General features: G+C 43.0%; 1 long non-coding RNA gene and 1 other non-coding gene across 6 annotated transcripts in view; both read left to right on the top strand.

Annotated features, from left to right (window-relative positions):
- The window catches only part of LOC131501056 (uncharacterized), a 132130-nt gene that overhangs the window by 44164 nt on the left and 69223 nt on the right, over positions 1–18743 (top strand). Inside the window, exon 4 of one of the 5 annotated variants that reach the window (XR_009256607.1) lies at positions 938–1348. The exons of 2 other annotated variants lie outside the window; for them this stretch is intronic. This is a non-coding gene — a long non-coding RNA (uncharacterized LOC131501056). Of the gene's footprint in view, positions 1–937; positions 1349–18743 lie in introns of those variants that run through there. 2 more of the 5 variants (XR_009256609.1, XR_009256610.1) reach the window with 2 other exon arrangements.
- TRNAQ-UUG (transfer RNA glutamine (anticodon UUG)) lies at positions 7810–7894 on the top strand. The gene has a single exon. It is a non-coding gene; the product is annotated as a tRNA-Gln (tRNA).

Raw genomic sequence — 18743 nt, 5'->3', positions numbered from 1 at the left:
CTAGAAGAAGAGTAATGAGAAGTAACCTTCTCCATTATATATTAAAATACATTATCAAACAACAAAATTTATAACAGCAGAACATAGACCGAGGGGGTGCACTGATAGCTCAATGGCATGGAATAAAGTGTGGAAATACGGATCCAGGAACGGATGAGGATTTAGTATGTTACCAGGATAGCATATCCAGGTGGTGAGAGAAGAGACTCTTCAGTAAGTGGCTTAAAGACAACTGGATAGCTGTTTGGATAGAAAAAGAGACAAGGCAGCATTCATGAAGCTCTACTTTTCTCTTTTTCTCTGCTGTGTACTATTCTATTTCAGTATAGCATGGGTTAGTAAGTTATATTCCTATTGATGTGCTTTTAGGCTCTTCCTTTTTGTTATAAACAATAAGGTGAAGAGATAATTCTTATATAGCATCTTGGGACAAATGTGTGAATTGTTCTCTAGTGCAGATGCAGAGATGTGAAATTGCTGGTTCAGAATGCACGTACTTTTTTTTTTTTTTTTTTTAAATGTATGTTCTCGGGTTGGAGCCCCCAACCCGGGGCTTGAACTCAAGACCCTGAGATCAAGACCTGAGCTGAGATCAAGAATTGGACACTTAACCGACTGAGTCACCCAGGCATGCCTACTCCCCCCCAACTCCTTACTATTATTATTATTTAAGCTTAATTTTTTTAATGTTTATTTATTTTTGAGAGAGAGAAAGAGTGCAAGCGGGGAGGGGGGCAGAGAGAGAGGGAGACACAGAATCCAAAGCAGACTCCAGGCTCTGAGCTGTCAGCGCAGAGCCCGACGCGGGGCTCGAACTCACAGACTGTGAGATCGTGACCTGAGCCGAAGTTGGACGCTTAACCGACTGAGCCACCCAGGTGCTCTGTTATTATTATTTTTTATTAAGGACTGCTTCATTTCCATTTTGAAATCCCAGACGAACTCCAGCAACAGGGGACAAGAAAACAGGCATGAAATTAGCTCAAATAAAATGGATGGATCAAGTTAATAAAAATAAAAGCAGAAATAAATGAAACAAACAAACCAAGAACAATAGTTGAGATGATCACTAAAACCCAAAGCTGGAGTTTCTGAAAGAATGATACGCACATACCAACTTCCTGCACGTAGGATGAAGGGAAAGAGAGAAGACACACGTGATATGATGCAGGACGAGAGGGCACGGACACAGAGGAGATTCTTAAAATTAGGAGACTTCTTCGTGCAGCATCCTAGCTGAAGTCAGAGGGTGAGGTAAGAGCCGCAAATAAGGAAAGTTGCCGGAGAAATTCTTTTGTAAGCTGGGCTGATGTTGGAGGTAGATATGCTCTTGCAAAAATGTAACGATTTTTCTTCTTTGAATCCCATCGTTATTTTTTTGGTTCATGGCCGACTTATATGAAAAATGTTTTAAACTATTGAATTACCCTCAGAGCGAGATGCTCAAAGGTAGAAACGGACTGACCGAGTGGATAGCAGTCACGTCTTGCTCGTGTGAGGCATAACTTCTTTAACTGGAATGACAAGAGGAATTATCCACGTGGTTTAAATTGTTAGGCTCCCTTTTCCCTTCTTTTCTTTAAAAAGATTTTTTAAAAAATGTAATAGAGCATACATAGCAAATTCACATAATAAATGTGTGAATGATATGATCCAGCTATATAACTTTATACCAATCCATTTGAAAACCTAGATAAAATGGACAAAAATGTCAAGGAGATTATAAGTTACCAAAAATTGGTCCAAGAAAGCCAATAGAAAACACTTTCAAAAAACAGAAATGGTGGTTAAAGGCCCATCTACCAATATGCCCCTCCCTCCCTATCACCCAATACTCAAGCCTTTTGTAGTTATAAGTCAAGTTCTACCAAATCTCAGAGGGGAGCTTGCTCACATCTTACATTTCAGAGCTTAGAAAAACACAGGGACCCACCAATCTTATTTTGTCAGGCTAGTGTATTTCTGATTTCAAGACAAGAAACTACAATTACAGGCTAATCTCACTTATGAATGTAGAGGCCAGAACTCTAAATAATACCAGATAATTGAATCTAGTCGTGTATTAAAAGAATAATAGATCTTGATCAAGTAGGATTTATCTGAGAAATTCAAGTTGGGGAATCAATGGAGATATCAATGTACCTGACTGTATTTAGGGATTAAAGGGGGGAAACCATTCCATGGGTACTGGGGAGAGGGTTGCTAAAATGCAACATCCTTTCTAGGTAGAAATAGAAATAGTCATAAAGGGTATCTACCATAAATATACAGCAAATATTTTTTTTTTAACGTTTTTATTTTTTTTTTTTTGAGACAGAGAGAGACAGAGCATGAATGGGGGAGGGTCAGAGAGAGGGAGACACAGAACTGAAACAGGCTCCGGGCTCTGAGCTGTCAGCACAGGGGCCCGATGCAGGGCTCGAACTCACGGACCGCGAGATCGTGACCTGAGCGAAGTCGGCGCTCAACCGACTGAGCCACCCAGGCGCCCCAGCAAATATTTTTTTTATTGAAGTGTAAATGACACGCAATGTTACATTAGTACAACATTGTGACTTGACAACTGTATACATGATGCTATGCGGCTACTATCTGTTCCCACGCGATGCTGTTACAATACCATCCACTATATTCCCTGAGCTAATAGACAGCAAATGTTACCCTTAATGGTGAATCTTTAGAAACATTGTCGTTAAGGTAAGAAGCAACACACGGATGCCTGCTTTAACTACCAATGATTACAATGCTACTGAGGGCCTACCCAAGGCAACAGGACGAAATAAATGTGAGGAGATAAATACTGGACAGGAATATAGAATTTACGGAATGGCATTGACGGAAACGTGAGACAAAGTTCTCTCTGCTCTCTTTGCTGTCAGTGGCACTTAAAAAAACAAACACACAAACCCAAACCACGTAAGGAGCATAATATATTTCCTCTTCTGTAACTCGATTATATACATGGAATATCTCTGTATGGGCACACATACATTAGGTGAATTAATGCAGTTTGTTTAAGTAGGTCCCTACTGATGAATGTTGATTTCTTCCAATTTGCGAGGTGGGGGGGGGGGGTGGGGGTGGAGGAATATTGTAAACACTTCTTTGCCTTTGAGTCATTGTATCTGAGGGTTAGATGTCTAGATCTTGAATTGCTAGATTAAAAACAGCCCAGATGTCTTTCAGCAAGTGAATGGGTAAGCAGATTCTGGTTTGCTTTGCATTCCAAGCCATGGAATACACTCCAGCGATAAAAAGGAACAGGATACAGGGGCACCTGGGTGGCTCAGTTGGTTAAGTGTCCGCCTCGGCTCTGGTCATGATCCTTGCAGTTCATGAGTTTGAGCCCCGCGCTGACAGCGCGGAGCCTGGAGCCTGCTTCAGATTCTGCGTTTCCCTATCTCTCTGCCCTTCCCCTGCTCACACTCCGTCTCTCTCTCTCACTCAGAATAAATAAACATTAAACAGTTTTTTAATTAGAATAATTTAAAAATTAAAAAAAAATGAATGGACTACACAACTGGGAAGAAACTAAGGAATTATGTTGGGTGAAAAAAGCCAATCCCAAAAGGTTACATGCTATGTAATTCCCTTTATATATAACATTTGTAAGTGACACAATTTAGAAATGGAAGACAACTCAGTGATTGCCAGGGGTTAGGGATGGGGTGGGATAGGATGTGGAGAGTCAGGGGGGAGGTAGGGCTGGTCAAAAAAGGCAACAGAGATGATCCTTGTGGTGATGGAACTGTGCAGTGTATCTTCATTGTCGTGGTGAATCCTAATGGGGATAGGTGAGTCCAAATGTGAAATTGTATAGCACTAAACACACACACACACACACACACACACACACACACACACACACGTACAAGTAAGAAGGGAAATCTCAACCTCAATGCCAATATCCCGACTGTGATACTGGACTCTAGTTTTGCAAAATATTCTCACTGGGGATACTGGGGTAAAGAGTACACGGGATCTCTTTGTATTCTTTTGTGTGAATCTACAATTACCTTTAAATCTATATTAAAAAATTTTAAAAACACCTCGAGTTAAAAAAGGGTCTACATAATGTTCAATTTTTATTTTTGGCAAGTTGCCCTCCTGAAATGTGCTTTGGTCGGTGTGTACTCTTAATGCCGATAGGGCATATGGGAGAGTCTATATTCCTCCAAATTTAAGCAACAAAGAGATACTACTTTCGGCATGTCAAACTGGAAGGAATTAAGAGTGATATGTATCCCACTGTTGGCCAGAGTGTGGAAATAGTCACTCTTCAATGTCATTAGTGTGTGCTGTATGTTGGGGTCCCCAGGAAGCAGATTCTGAGGCAGAGTCATGGGTAAGGGCTTTTTTAGAGCACGTTAATGGGACCCACCAGAAGGACAGGTGGAAAGCAGAATTGGGCACAGGGAGAAATTGAGCTAAGACGCGGTCTCAGCTGGGGCGCCTGGGTGGCTCGATCGGTTAAGCATCCAATGTCGGCTCAGGTATTGATCTCACGGTCCGTGAGTTCGAGCCCCGCGTCTGGCTCCGTGCTGACAGCTCAGAGCCTGGAGCTTGCTTTGGATTCTGTCTCCCTCTCTCTCTGCCCCTCCTCCACTTTTATTCTTTCTCTCTTTCAAAAAACAAATTAACATTAAAAAAAAATTTTAAAAAGAGACCTCCACTGACCCTACAGATAGTCTTGATGCGTGGATGACCCTTCCGAGGTGTGTGGGTCAGTTATTGGATGCACCCATTGTGCCAGGACTAGGGTGGCTTATGACAGATACTGACCGATGTCAAGCGGCTGAGCATTTTGTCCCCTAAAGTGTATAGTGCTTTGTCCCTGGTGGATGCTCTGTAATGGATAGGAATACACCAGCCTCTGTGTACTTCCAATATGCACCTACCTTTTCTCTGATGTATCCATCACTCTCCATTTAGGCCAGGCCATTCTCTTTGCTCATTGGGTTTACATCTATTTACACCTCAGTTCCCTTCTCTTTCCTCCCCAAACAGATGACCAGCTGCACCGGTTTGTATTTTTTTGCTGTGCAGACATTGAAATTTTTTTATGAGGTCAATTTATTTATCTGTATTTAATCTTTTCTTTTATGGCCTCTGGATTTTGTGCCACAGTTGGAAAGATTTCCCATTCTGAATTTATTTTAAAATCCATCTTTGTTTCAAGTAATTTTTTTTTTTACTTAACATTTTTTTGTCCTTCTGAGATTTGTTATGATATAAAAGATGAACAGAGGATCTAGAAGTATTCACTCAAAAGGCTAGCCAGCGGTCTCGACACCATTTACTTAATAATTTATAACTTAACCACCAAACTGAAATGTTACCTTATCATATACTGAATTCTCTGATGAAGCTGATGAATAATTTCTTAAATCTTCTTAATACTAAGCTGTCTTTTGCATTTCTGAAATGAATCCTACTTGCTCCTGATTTATTATTCTTTTATGTTTTGTTGAATCCTATTCACTAATATTTTATCTAGGAATTTTGCATCTATTTTCAACCATGAAAATGGCCACTCCTTTTTATTTGACTGTGCTGTAGTCTGACTGTTTTGTACAGCAAAAAAGGATTTGGAACTCTTGATTCCAGGCTTAGCCCCCAGGATAAGCTGAGAGTATACCTGTTTACAGTGTGTGTGTGTGTGTGTGTGTGTGTGTGTGTGTCCTAGAAGGAAACTCTCCAAGTGGTCACTGAGGAATGAGAAGTGGGCTAACACACCCAGTTAACCAATGTCCCCAAGAAGAGAAGGGAGTCCTTACATCGGGAGGGCAAACACTATGTTAGGCATCTACTGCTGTATAACAAACTAGTACAAACTTAGCAGCTTAACACACATACACGTTTCTCACCGGTTCTGTGGGTCAAGAGTCTGGGCATAGCTCAGCTGGTCTTCTGTCTGGGGTCTCACAAGGCTGCAATCAAGTCATCAGCCACAGCTTGCTTCTTATTAGAGGCTGGACTGTGGAAGGTTCTGTTCCCAGGTCCCTGAGGTTGTTGCCAGAATTCATTTCCTTGTGGCGGTGGGATTTATGACAGCTTGTTTCTTCAAACCCAGTAATGGAGAGAGAGAAGAAAGACCCCGAGTCTGCTAGCATGAAAGAGTCTTAACATTATGTGACATCATCAGGGGAGCCATCACTTTGTCATATCCTATTGGGTGGAAGTCAGTCACCACACCCAGTGGGATACGGTAATGACCTGAATGTCAAGAGGCAGGGACCATGGGAACCACCTTGAAGTTTGCCATGCCACCACGTGTAACTGCCCTGCCTCTAACCTGCAAAATCACCCGAGGGAGAGCTTTCATGATCAAAACCTGAATTTGCTGCCAGGTGACTAGAGATCTTACCTGAGCTGAAGAAATTTAGTCTACCCGCCAAATATTTTCCTTCAAAACCCTTGTCTGCAAAATACAAGGGGGGAAAAAAAACCCCACCAGACACGTGAGAAAAACCAACATCACAAGAGAGGTATCGAACCCACCAAACAGTGAAACTAACTTCTGAGAAAGGATCAAAGAGGGAAGGAAGAAAAGATTGGCCTTAGTATGAATTCCTCAGAGAGATTCAGGAGTCTCTCAGAACCGTAGAAAGCCACGAAGAAAAAAAAAAAAAAGGGAAATCAGAGGCCCTGAAATTTTAAAGTAGGATTGTAAAACAAAACTCGAGTCAATAAGAGGGCTGAAGACTGAATTAGAAAACCGGAAGTAAGGGACTCTTGCAGAACATGGAATAAAGGATCCAGAAGTGTAAAGCATAAGAGATTAAAAGGGAAGATGGTCCTTACAGTTACACAATGTGTTGACTAGCTGTTCTAAAAGGGGATAGAGAATGAAAGGGGGAACAGATAACAGAAGCGGCAGAAGAACATCTCCTAGAGCTGAAGACAGATGTACAGAGTGCCGAGCAGGGTCAACAATAACAATAAAAACCCACTAGGACACATTAGGTGAACTTTAGTACCCCAAAGATAAAGAGAACATTCTTGAAACTTCCAGAAGGGAAGAAACGAGATTTCCAAGAAGGAAAAGAGAATTAGAGTAGCATCAGACTTCTCGGATCCTCAGAGAAAATAGAATTCGAAATTCTGAGAACCTCGTGTTGAACCTGAAATTCTGTATTCAAACTATCAGTCAGGTATGGGGAGAGTAAAGACATTTGTCCTCTCTACAGATATTTAGGAGTTTTATCATTGAGAGCCCTTCTCTGAAAGCATTATTTCAGAATGTGCTTCAGCAAAAATGAAAATGGAAATTCAAAGAGAAAGGAAGATCTGGGACCTGAAAAAGGCACAGTGATAACACAACAAACATTTAAGGGTACAAATTTTGATGGGTAATGCAAACAGGGCAACAATTTAGAGTAAAAACCCCAGATGCTTTCCACACGGGGAGTGGGATTGGAGAGCTGGGGAGACAAATGAAAGCTAAGGGTGTCATCAGAAGGAGGGTATAAACATTGATTAACTATCCCTGTGGAGAGAAAAATAAAGTTTAAATTTGTATCTAAGTATTCTCTGTATATTTGGAGATATATAGATATAGGCACTCTACAAGTGGAAAAGTTGAGCAAAGAAAACTTCATCAATCCCACAAAAGTTAGAGGAGGGAAAGGGGAAAAATTAAGACAGACAACAGTAGAAAACATGAAATACAGTGGAGAAAATAAACTCAAGTATTAGCATTTGGATTAAATGTAAATGAAATGAAGGGGTGTGTGTGTGTAGATTGTTCGAGTTAGTGTACAATTGCTCTTTTATTTGTGTGATTAAAAAATCTTTTTTTGATGGGGCGCCTGGGTGGCTCAGTCGGTTGAGTGTCTGACTTTGGCTCAGGTCATGATCTTGCAGTTTGTGGGTTCGAGCCCCACGTCGGGCTCTGTGCTGACAGCTCAGAGCCTGGAGCCTGCTTCGGATTCTGTGTCTCCCTCTCTCTCTGCCCCTCCCCTGCTCATGCTCTGTCTCTCTCTGTCTCAAAAGTAAATAAAATAGTTAAAAAAATTTTTTTAAATCTTTTTTTGAATATAGGGAATAAGCCCTGTTCCTGATCTTGAAGAATTTATCAGTGTAGCTGGGGAATAGGCAGGTACCCACCTGTAATGCAAACCAAGACAGAAAGTAGGGAGAGAGGCTGTGTACTGTGTTGGATGAACACAAAACTCAGCCTTAAAGGTGATAAAACAGGGGATGCTTTTCAATAGAGATGTCCCCAAGCACCTTCTCTCAGCATACTCTGACAGGTCCCCCTCTCTGTCAGGTGGTGGAGAGGGAAGAATCAGGAGGCACTGGGTAAGAATGACAGTGTCAGCCACGTGCCTCCGTTTCAAAGCAATGGAATGTTTTCAATCAGAAAGAAAAATGGAAAAAACAAAACATAAACAACTCGACTTTTCTTATTTCATCCCAACTGGGTTGTCTGTCCCTTTGCAGTTGCTATGACAACAGCAGCTCTCCTTTCTCTTCATTTAGATCTCTTTCCAAATTGAGAACAATGAATGTAAGAGATCAGAAAGTGGGAAAAGCAAGTAGGCATTCAAGGCATTAGTATTATTTACCCTGGAGAAGAGAATGCTAAGAAGTAGCAATTATATTGTTCTGGGCTATTAAAGGTTACTACTACATAGGCAGTTCTCTGCTTGGGCTCAAGATAAAATCAGATTTATTTGCATTGGAGGGAAATAGCTTTCGGGAGAAGAAGTCCCTGATAAAAAGTTCCGCGGGACTGCTTTTCCTCTCTCAGGGTAGATGGTTGAGGAGGCAGTGGGATTTCACATCTTGCAGTGAGGTCACCTTCCCCAGAAAAGTTCTTACTCAGTGAAACAATGTATCATCACAACGACCAACAACAAACACACAGAACTTACTCTAAGTGTTTTTATGTTTAAATATAGAATACCACTCTAAGTGTTTTGTACTTATTATCTCACTTAAATCTTTGCACTAATCCTAGGAGAAAGAGGCCTTTATTTTTCCCATTTTATAGACAAGGAAACAGAGGGTTAGAAAGTGTCGCGTCCTGCCCAAGGTCACACAGCTGATGAATGGCAAAGCTGGGATTTGAACTCAGGAAGGCTGTATTCTCTCTCTCTCTCTCTCTCTCTCTCTCTCTCTTTTTTTTTTTTTTTTAATAAATATTTATTTTGAGAGAGAGACAGAGAGAGAATGAGAGAGAGTGCACAAGCAGGGGAGGGGCAGAGGGAGGGGTGGGGGAGACAGAGAATCCCAAGCAGGCTCCATCCATGCTGCCAGCACAGAGGCCGATGCGGGACTCGAACCCATGAACCGTGAGATCGTGACCTGAGCTGAAACCAAGAGTTGGATGCTTAACCGACCGAGCCACCCACACGCCCCAAGAAGCCTGTATTCTTAACCAGAGATAGATAATCTGTCTTGTGACAGATTGCCATTCTCTTGAAACAGATCCAGTTGCCCTGGGGCCTGGGAAAGCATCCGTGTCCAGCCCTAGCAGACGTGAGTTAGCTGTAGTCTTATGGGTCCACTCATTGGGTCCTATAACAACCACTTATTGACTGCCTACTATATGCAGTACTTAGGTAGTCACTGGGGAAAGAGTGGAGAGCAAGACGGATGAAGTCTTATAGGGCTTACGGTCCAGGAAAAGACCACAACATAGAACCAAACAAACGAAGACGATAATTTCAGGTACTCATGCATGCTATGAAGGAAATAAAACTGGGCAATGAGACAGAGGTTAAAGGATGGGTGGGCTGCTTGGGCAGGATGGTTGGGAAGGTCTTTCTGAGGAGGTGACGGCTTGAATTGAGACCCGGTTGATGGGAAGGAGCCGGCCATGCGGAGATCTGGGAGGAGGACCCTCCAGGCAAAGGAGCGGCAAATGTAAATTTGGGAACAAGCAGGACCGTGGCGTGGCGTCAGATCATGGTGAACGAGGGTAGGGCAAGTGTTGGAGGTTGGGGGGTGGCCTCAGATGGGTTGGATTGACGGGCAAGGTCACCATTCGGGGTGCGGGTATACTACCGGCATTTAAGCATCCTCCGGTGCACAGGACAGCCCCCGCCGAGAGAATTCTCCAGCCCCAAATGTCCGTGGTTGTGAAGCCCTGATCTCTGCGTACGGGACTATATAGCCTTAGAGGCCAAGGAAAGGAGACTGAATTTTATTCTAAGTGAAAGAGAATCCATCAGACGACTCAAGCAGTGGAATGTCCTGACGGGATTTGCATTTCAGAAGATTAACTGTGACTGCTGAATGGAAAATGCATTGTAGGGAGATCAAGAGTAAAAGCTGAGATTTTTGGGTTAGCAGCCGTAAGTAATGGAGGTGGTGGCTTGGTTTAGGGGAGTAGCAGAAGGTAAGAGAGGCAGAGGTGACCAGGCTCGCTGATGGGCTGGAAGTGGAGCTTGGATGAGAGAGAGGAATCAGACACCACCCTCAGGTTGTGCACAACCTGAACAACTGGGCAGTGGATGCTGGCGCTGCACAATTATATGGAGAGGAAGGAGGTTGGTGATAAACGGGAGACACTAGACGCGCTAGGTGTGACAAACCTATTGGCTATACGGGGGGGGGCGGGGGGATGTCACATAGGCTGTTGGAAATATAGTTACATAAGCGACTTAGGTCACTAAAGTTTCCTCCTTTAGAAAATGAGCAATGGTCCTAAACTCCTCTGACCCTGGAGCGATACAGCCTGGACAGGGGGGATTGGGTTCGATGGACTTTGGCAGCATCATCCAATTCTACATCTCCCTGAATTTCCTCCTCGGGACACTGCTATGCAAATAGACAACACATGAGGAAATCAGTCCTATTTTGCAGAAACTAAATTATGCGGCCTAACAACTAATCCTCCTAAGGAGCCAGAGTAAGTTGGTAGTTGAATCGTCACCTGGGAGCATCCCCAAAACCAGGTGTGGGATCTCCCCGGCAGCCAAGGGAGATTAATAGAAATAAAATCGCACCATGCCATGAAAGTGGCTGTTTTCATCGGCTGAACCTCCAAGGAGGGGACAGGACCTCGGACGATTGTAACCCGTGATTCTCACCAATGTCTTTCCCAGCAGCCCAGAGGCTCTGTATCTCCTCCCAGATTCACTGTGATCTTTCCAACAAGGTTTGGAAAGACCGGAAGCAGGTACAATGCCGTGTTTTAAATCTGTAGCTGTTCCTTTGGTGTCTATATCCACGGGCTGAAAAGGGGCTCATTCTTTTGAGGTAACCCGGAGCCAAATGAGCTGAAACAGTTTCTGGTTTGTTTTTGTGGAGAAAATGAAATGACATGAGCGGAAAAGAAGAAGGCTGGGCGTTAAGTTCCCTTTATTTGTATTGTTACTGGGGGTGGGTGGGGGCAGCAGGGTCCCAAGGAACGCACCCCGCCCTCTGCTCGCGTTGAGTGGCTTTCCCCGGCTGTGATGAGGTAACGCCCAGGGGAAATAATCTGACTGTGTTACTGGTAATTAAATGGAGAATGTCGAGTCTCCCAGAGGACCACTGCTTATTGGAGAAGCAGAGAGAAATCTCTGCTTGCAGGCCCTCACTGGTGGAAAAGTAAAATGAGCCTTGTTTTGATGAAGTGTCCTAGAGCTAGGGGAACCTCCCGCGAAGGGCATGGTCTCCGAGACATGCAGAATGTGTTGTATGGAACCATAAGGTAAGGCAAAAAAGAAAAAAAGAATCTTGGCAGTTAGTTTTGGGAGGGGGGGCTGGATATTAACGTGGATAAGTAATTTCTCAAAGGCTTGACACATGCCAAGTTCGGGAATATGGATGTAATGTTGAAATAAGAGTCTTAGGAAACTATTTTGGGCTTCTGGGCCATACAGTTTCTGTACAAGTACCCAACTCTGCCTTTGAAGCGTGGAAGCAGCCACAGACCTATGTGACCGAGAGAGTGTGGCTGTGTCTTGATAGATCTTTCTCTACAAAAACAAATGGAGGATAGGATTTGGCCTGTGAGCCATAGCTTGCCAACCTCTGGTTTAGAGAATGGTTCTTATACCTTACTGTATACTGTGTAGGGGCTTTAGGATAATGCTGATGCCTGACCGCCCCTCCAGACGTTCTGAGGGTGGTCTGGAGTGGGCCTGGACATCAGTACTTAAAAAAAACTCATCAGATAATTTTTTTGTGCAGCTAGGGATTAGAATCAATGGTTTTAGACTTGTGGCTTGCACTTGGTCACACAATGGAGTTGTGTATGTGTGTGTGTGTGTGTGTGTGTGTGTGTGTGTGTGTTAAGAATACATCTTTATAGATACTGACTTGATCGGTCTGGATGTGGTTTAGGGATCAGATTTTTTAAAAAAGCTTCCCAGGTGATTCACTTGTGAAACCAGAGTTGAGAACTACTAGTCTAGAAGGCGAGACAAACGGGCAGTTTCCATACAGCGTGATAATTGTCCAACAGGAATAATTTTAGCAAGTGAATTGTTTATTTACTCATTGAATAAGCACTTACACAGTTTTGCCCTGTGCTAACCAAGGGTCTGAGGCATTTATAGATATTAACCCATTTAATTTTTACAACATTCTTTAGGGTAAGTACTATTTACATCTCATTCTATAGTTGAGGGGACTGAGGCACAGAGAATTTAATTGGGAACAGAAGGCATGAAGGTATTTTAGGAATGGCTCCCAGGAAAAGGTGATATCTGAGTGGAGACCTGAAGGGCATGTTCAAGAGGGCCCGGTAAGTGCAAGGTGAGATGGGGCATAGAATGAGCAGTGCTTCCCGGGGCGGGGGTCTGTGCCGAGGTCTGGGGGCAAGTGACGGCACGCAGCTTGGCATCTTCTGTAAATAGCAAGTAAATTGTGTGGATGGGGGGGTGTAGAGTGTGTTCTTTTCTTGGAGACTTCAAGAGTTTTCTTTTTTTTAATTTAATCTTTTTTTTTTTTTTTTTTTTGAGAGAGAGAGAGAGAGAGAGCACTAGCAGAAGAGGGGCAGAGGGAGAGAGAGAGAGAGCATCCATGCTGGGCACAGAGCCTGACATGGGGTTTGATCCCACAACTGTGAGATCATCACCTGAGCCAAGATCAAAAGTCGGATGCTTAACTGACTGAGCCCCTCAAGAGTTTTCTTTAAATGCAAGATGAATGCCTAGACTCAGCAATCCTGTATGGTGCTCTTAAAAATTTGCTGAGAGTGTTGCTCTCCTGCGCAGTGTTTTTAACACACACACACATACACACACACACACACACACACACGCACACACGCATACACACACACACATACACGCACACACACGCACGCACACACACACACATACACACACACACACACACACACACACACACACACACACACACACTAAGAACAAAAGACCAAAACAAAGGGACATAAGGAAACTCTTGAGAGTGACAAGTATGTCTATTGCCTTGATTGCAGTGATGGCTTCGTGGGTGTATACATATGCCCAAAACCATCACACTGTATTCGTTAAATATGTGCAGTGTTTTGTACATCAATTATACTTCAAGAAAGCTGTTTTCAGAAAAGAGTTTTCAGTGAAGTGGGGGGGGGGGGGGATGAAGTTGTTTTTAAGGAGTGAATGAAAGGGAATGACATGGGAGGTGAGACTGAAGATAATCCCCGCTGGAACCTTGAAGAAGACAAGAAAGATAGGGAGGGAGCAAGGAGGAGAGAGAGTTGGGGTTGAGGGCACCAAGATTTATTTTATTTTATTATTTATTTAATTTAATTTAATTTAATTTTACTTTATTTTAATATATGTATGTAGGTACTTTTAAATTTAAATCCAAGTTAGTTAACATATAGTGTAATGATGATTTGAGGAATAGAATTTAGTGATTTTTCAGTTATATGTAACACCCAGTGCTCATCCCAACAAGTGCCCTCCTTAATGCCCATCATCCATCTAGCCCATCCCCCCACCCAACACCCCGCCAGCACCCCTCAGTTTGTTTTCTGTATTTAAGAGTCCTTTATGGTTTGTCTCCCTCTCTGTTTCTATATTATTTTTGCTTCCCTTCCCTTACGTTCATCTGTTTTGCTTCTAAAGTTCCACATATGAGTGAAATAATATATTTATCTTTCTCTGACTGACTTATTTTGCTTAGCGTAATACACACTAGTTCCATTCATGTTGTTGCAAATGGCAAGATTTCATTCTTTTTGATCACCGAGTAATATTCCGTTGTGTGTGCATGTATGTATACACACATATATGTGTATATATGTATATACACGCACATACATACCACTTCTTTATCCATTCAACAGTCAATGGACATTTGGGCTCTTTCCATACTTTGGCTATTGTTGATATGCTGCTATAAACATGGGAATGCATGTGCCCCTTCGAATCAGCACTCCCGTATCATTTGTATAAATACCTAGTAGTGCAATTGCTGGGTCTTAGGGTAGTTGTTTTTAATTTTTTGAGGAACCTCCATACTGTTTTCCAGAGTGACTGCACCAGCTTGCATTCCCCCCAACAATGCAAAAGAGATCCTCTTTCTCTGCATCCTTGCCAACATCTGTTGTTGCCTGAGTTGTTACTGTTAGCCATTCTGACAGGTGTGAGGTGGTATCTCATTGTGGTTTTGATTTGTAATTTCCCTGATGATGAGTGATGTTGAGCATTTTCTCATGTGTCTGTTAGCCATCTGGATGTCTTCTTTGGAGAAGTGTCTATTCATGTCTTTTGTCCATTTCCTCACTGGATTATTTGTTTTTTGGGGGGCATGGAGTATGATAAGTTGTTTGTAGATTTTGGATACTAACCCTTTATCTGATATGTCATTTGCAAATGTCTTCTCCCATTCTGTCGGTTGCCTTTTGGTTGTGCTGATTGTTTCCCTTGCCGTGCAGAAGCTTTTTATCTTGATGAGGTCCCAATAGTTCATTTCTGCTTTTGTTTCCCTTGCCTCTGGAGACGTGTTGAGTAAGAAGTTGCTGTGGCCAAGATCAGAGAGGTTTTTGCCTGCTTTCTCCTCGAGGATTTTGATGGCTTCCTGTCTTATGTTGAGGTCTTTCATCCATGTTGAGTTTATTTTTGTGTCTGGTGTAAGAAAGTGGTCCAGGTTCATTCTTCTGCGTGTCACTGTCCAGTTTTCCCAGCACCACTTACTGAAGACACTGTCTTTATTCCATTGGATATTCTTTCCTGCTTTGTCAAAGATTAGTTGGCCATCTGTTTGGGGGTCCATTTCTGGGTTCTCTATTCTGTTCCGTGGATCTATGTGTCTGTTTTTGTGCCAGTACCACACTGTGTTGATGATTATAGCTCTGTAATACAGCTTGAAGTCAGAATTGTGATACCTGCAGCTCTGGTTTTCTTTTTCAGGATAACTTGGGCTATTTGGGGTCTTTTCTGGTTCCATACAAATTTTAGGATTGTTTGTTCTAGCTCTGTGAAGAATGCTGGTGTTATTTCAACAGGGATTGCACCAGGATTTATTTTAAATGAGAGAGAGTTGAGTAGGCTTAATACTGATAGGCAGGGGCCAGAGCAAAGAAGGGAAAGAGAGCAGATTACAGAGCAGGGTTCTTGAGAAGACACAGGGTCTAGAATGTGTGAGGACCTGTTAGCAGCCAGGGCCTCCTTCTCTGGCAAGAAAAGGATGATGTGGATGCGTGGACTTTGTAGGTGAATTGGCAGGTAGGAGAAAGTTCTATCTGATGTTTTATTTTTCAGTTGTGGCTACTTTGGACACGAGACAGATATTATCAAAATCCAAGTATAGGTGTTTAGTCTAACAAGGGTTCTCAAATATTGAGAATCTAGAGATGGGCAGTTCAGGGGTGATACAGCTACTTAAGAAAATGATGAAGAATTTAGGCCCTTTCTAGCTGCCTGATTCACCACACTCAGCATGTAGCTTTTGCTTTCTTGGCCACATGATGTTTTACTGTTCCTCAAGCATCATGCCTTATCTCCAGGCAGGAAGGAAGAGTAAAAGGTGCATGTCAGTTGAGGCTTTTTTTTTTTTAATAAAAAAATTTTTCCCCTAGAGGCACCAACAATAGACTACAGTTTGTCTCACTGGTCAGACCAAGTCACATGGCCATCCATCTGCAAGAGGTTTGGAGAGGCAAGTATATTTAATTGGGCATGCTGTCCTCCAAACAAAGCCAGAGTTGTGTTATTCAGGGGGGAGGGGGGAAAGGAGAAGGAAGAGTGGATAGCGAAAAAGCAAGGTCTACCACAGACTACACGAAGACTCTTAAGGGCCCAGGCAACCAAAGGAGAGCCAGCCTTACAGAATTTGACACTGAGAACGAAGATTCTCCCATTCTAATGGATGGTAGAGGATTGCCGTCTTCTCCCCGTACCTCTGCTCCGTTTTCCTTTCTCTGCTGACCGGCTTCGTCTTTTCCGTTTTGTCTCTATCTGATGCTAACTTCTGTGTACCCACAGATCATACTTGCTACACAACTGGCCTTCATTCAGCAGCTTCAGTTTCTCCTTTCACATGCAGGAGAATGGATACTTTTCTGAGCCAGGCTTACAAATGATTGGCTATTGGCCGGTCAATGGATGATCTGAGTTTGGCTGGACGGTGGATGGACTCGTGTGAGGTGAGTCTTGGCCATACCCTCACTGTAGGAACGGTGAGGAGTAATTTCCCTTTGAAGGGAAGGTCATATAGCATTTCTGCTTTCATGGGAAGTAGAAGGTGAGGTCTTAACCCAAGGGTATACAGAGAAGAGGTGGATGAGAAAGTTCAGGAGACTAAGCATCTGAAGCCTAGAAGATATTCAGAGCAGCTGGAGGGGTCCTGTTGAGTTTTCCGGCCAACATTTTGCAAAGATTTCATTCTTTGTGATTGTGTGTTGTCTCTCAGCAGAGCTCACAGCCTAGGGTAGATACATGGGATGCAAATGTGGGATTGACCCAGGGTTGGAATTTTCCTAGGTAGGTGAAAAATTCAGACATTAGTAAAGAGGATTAAAAGATTAAAAAAAAATTATCCCAAAGCATATCCAAAGCTGATATGATTATCAGCCTGTTGCCAAAGAAAACTTTTAGGATTTGAGACTTCAGAGTCATAGCGTTTCTTGTTGGATGACTATACAGTCTAAGGTGTGGTCGTGGAGACTCATGGAACAAAGGGAAGCAGGGGAGAGGGCCATGGAGTTGGGAAGGCACAAGATTCGAAAGGCACGGGTGGTGGATGGGTTGTTCAAATAGATACTGAAGTTGCTTGGGATGGTGGCAGCATTTGGAATGGAGAGGGAAATGGTTTAGTAGGGTATGGATTATTTACTGATGGAAGAAGGTGTCTAGGAATGCATGGGTAGCTAGGATGTGAAGGTACGAGAGTCAAATCTTAGCCTCATTTGTTAGTTCCCTCTCTCCCTCACTATCCATATGCAACAAATCATCAGGTCTTGTAGATTTCCTCTCATAAAAACGTTCTCTAACTCACCTACTTATGTCTATTTCCGCTGCCATCACCCTAGTCTAAGTCATCATTTTTCTCCCACCTTTACCACCACCCTAACCAACCAACATCCACTTTGGGCTGTCTCCGAGCCTTCTCCACACTGTAGCCAGAGTGATCTTTTTAAAAAAATGTGTCTTATTACTGCTAAGGACACTTCAATGGCTTTCGATGGCTCTGAGGATAAAATCTATGTAGGAAATTATATTTTTGTGCAAAATACTTGACGTCCCTCCCTAGCAAAGGGTTCTAATTCCCTGCCTCCCCGATATTAGGCTCGGTCATGTGCCTTGCAGGGGGATTATGTAGTCCTACCCCATGGAAGACGAAAGTAGCCAGGTGACTCGCTGGGGCTAATGAAATGTGGGCCAAGGTGATATATGTTACTTCTAAGCAGAAGCTTACGAGCCATATATATGGCTCTTCCCTTCCCTCTTTTCCCTCTCTTGTAAGAGTGTCATTGGCCCCAATAAAGGCTGATCCATCAGGCTTGAAGACAATGCGGAGACAAGACCCACAATGGGCATATCACACGAGTTAGAAGCAGATGGCTATTGTAAGCTACTGGTATTACTACAGCAAAGCTTAATATGGTCTGGAAGGCCTTGAATGATTTAATGATTTGGTCCAAGTTCTCCAGCCTTATCTCTCAAACATTTCCTCACAGCTTAAATGTCATTTCCCCAGAAAAGTCTTTTATAACTCCCTTCCTCCCCTGGCAACACGGGGCTAATTTAGATCGACTATTATTCTACCTCATAACATCTTTTTCATTTCCTTCATATCACTCAAATACAGTCTGTAATATTTTTCTTTTGAGCATGATTATCTGCCTACTGCAGGAGAATGGAAGTTCAGAGAGGGCAGAAATTATGTATGTGTAGTTCTTCCTCACGTCCCGGCGTCTGGTACACAATAAGCACTCAATGAACATTTTTTTGATCAAATGAACATATCCGAGCGCAGATCACAGGTGAGCCCAGAAGAGATGGGTGGAAAGGAAGAAGTGGATCCAGGGCATACAGAAACAGGTTGTAGGCAGGGGCTTGTGGTGCATGGAGAAATGACTGCAGACAAAAGTTCACAGGGGGGGGGGGGCGGGGCTCTTATAAGACGCCAGTCGCCATTTCTACAGGTAGAAGGGTAGCCATTCAGTGCAAAGAGTGGGCTTGTACATGAGGCTACCACCCTGCCTCTCCTCTCTCCATTCCTTGTTTTGGGATTTCTCATTCCATCTACTTGTTGAACACCTTCTGGATGTCAGGTATTATCGGGGATGCAGTTAGTAGATAAACCAATGCTTAGTTTCACGAGGGGAAGACAGACATGAACCACAT

The sequence above is a fragment of the Neofelis nebulosa genome, chromosome 18 (genome assembly GCF_028018385.1).
Source record: "Neofelis nebulosa isolate mNeoNeb1 chromosome 18, mNeoNeb1.pri, whole genome shotgun sequence".
NCBI lineage: Eukaryota > Metazoa > Chordata > Mammalia > Carnivora > Felidae > Neofelis > Neofelis nebulosa.
This window is presented reverse-complemented; position numbering and strand designations above follow the sequence as displayed.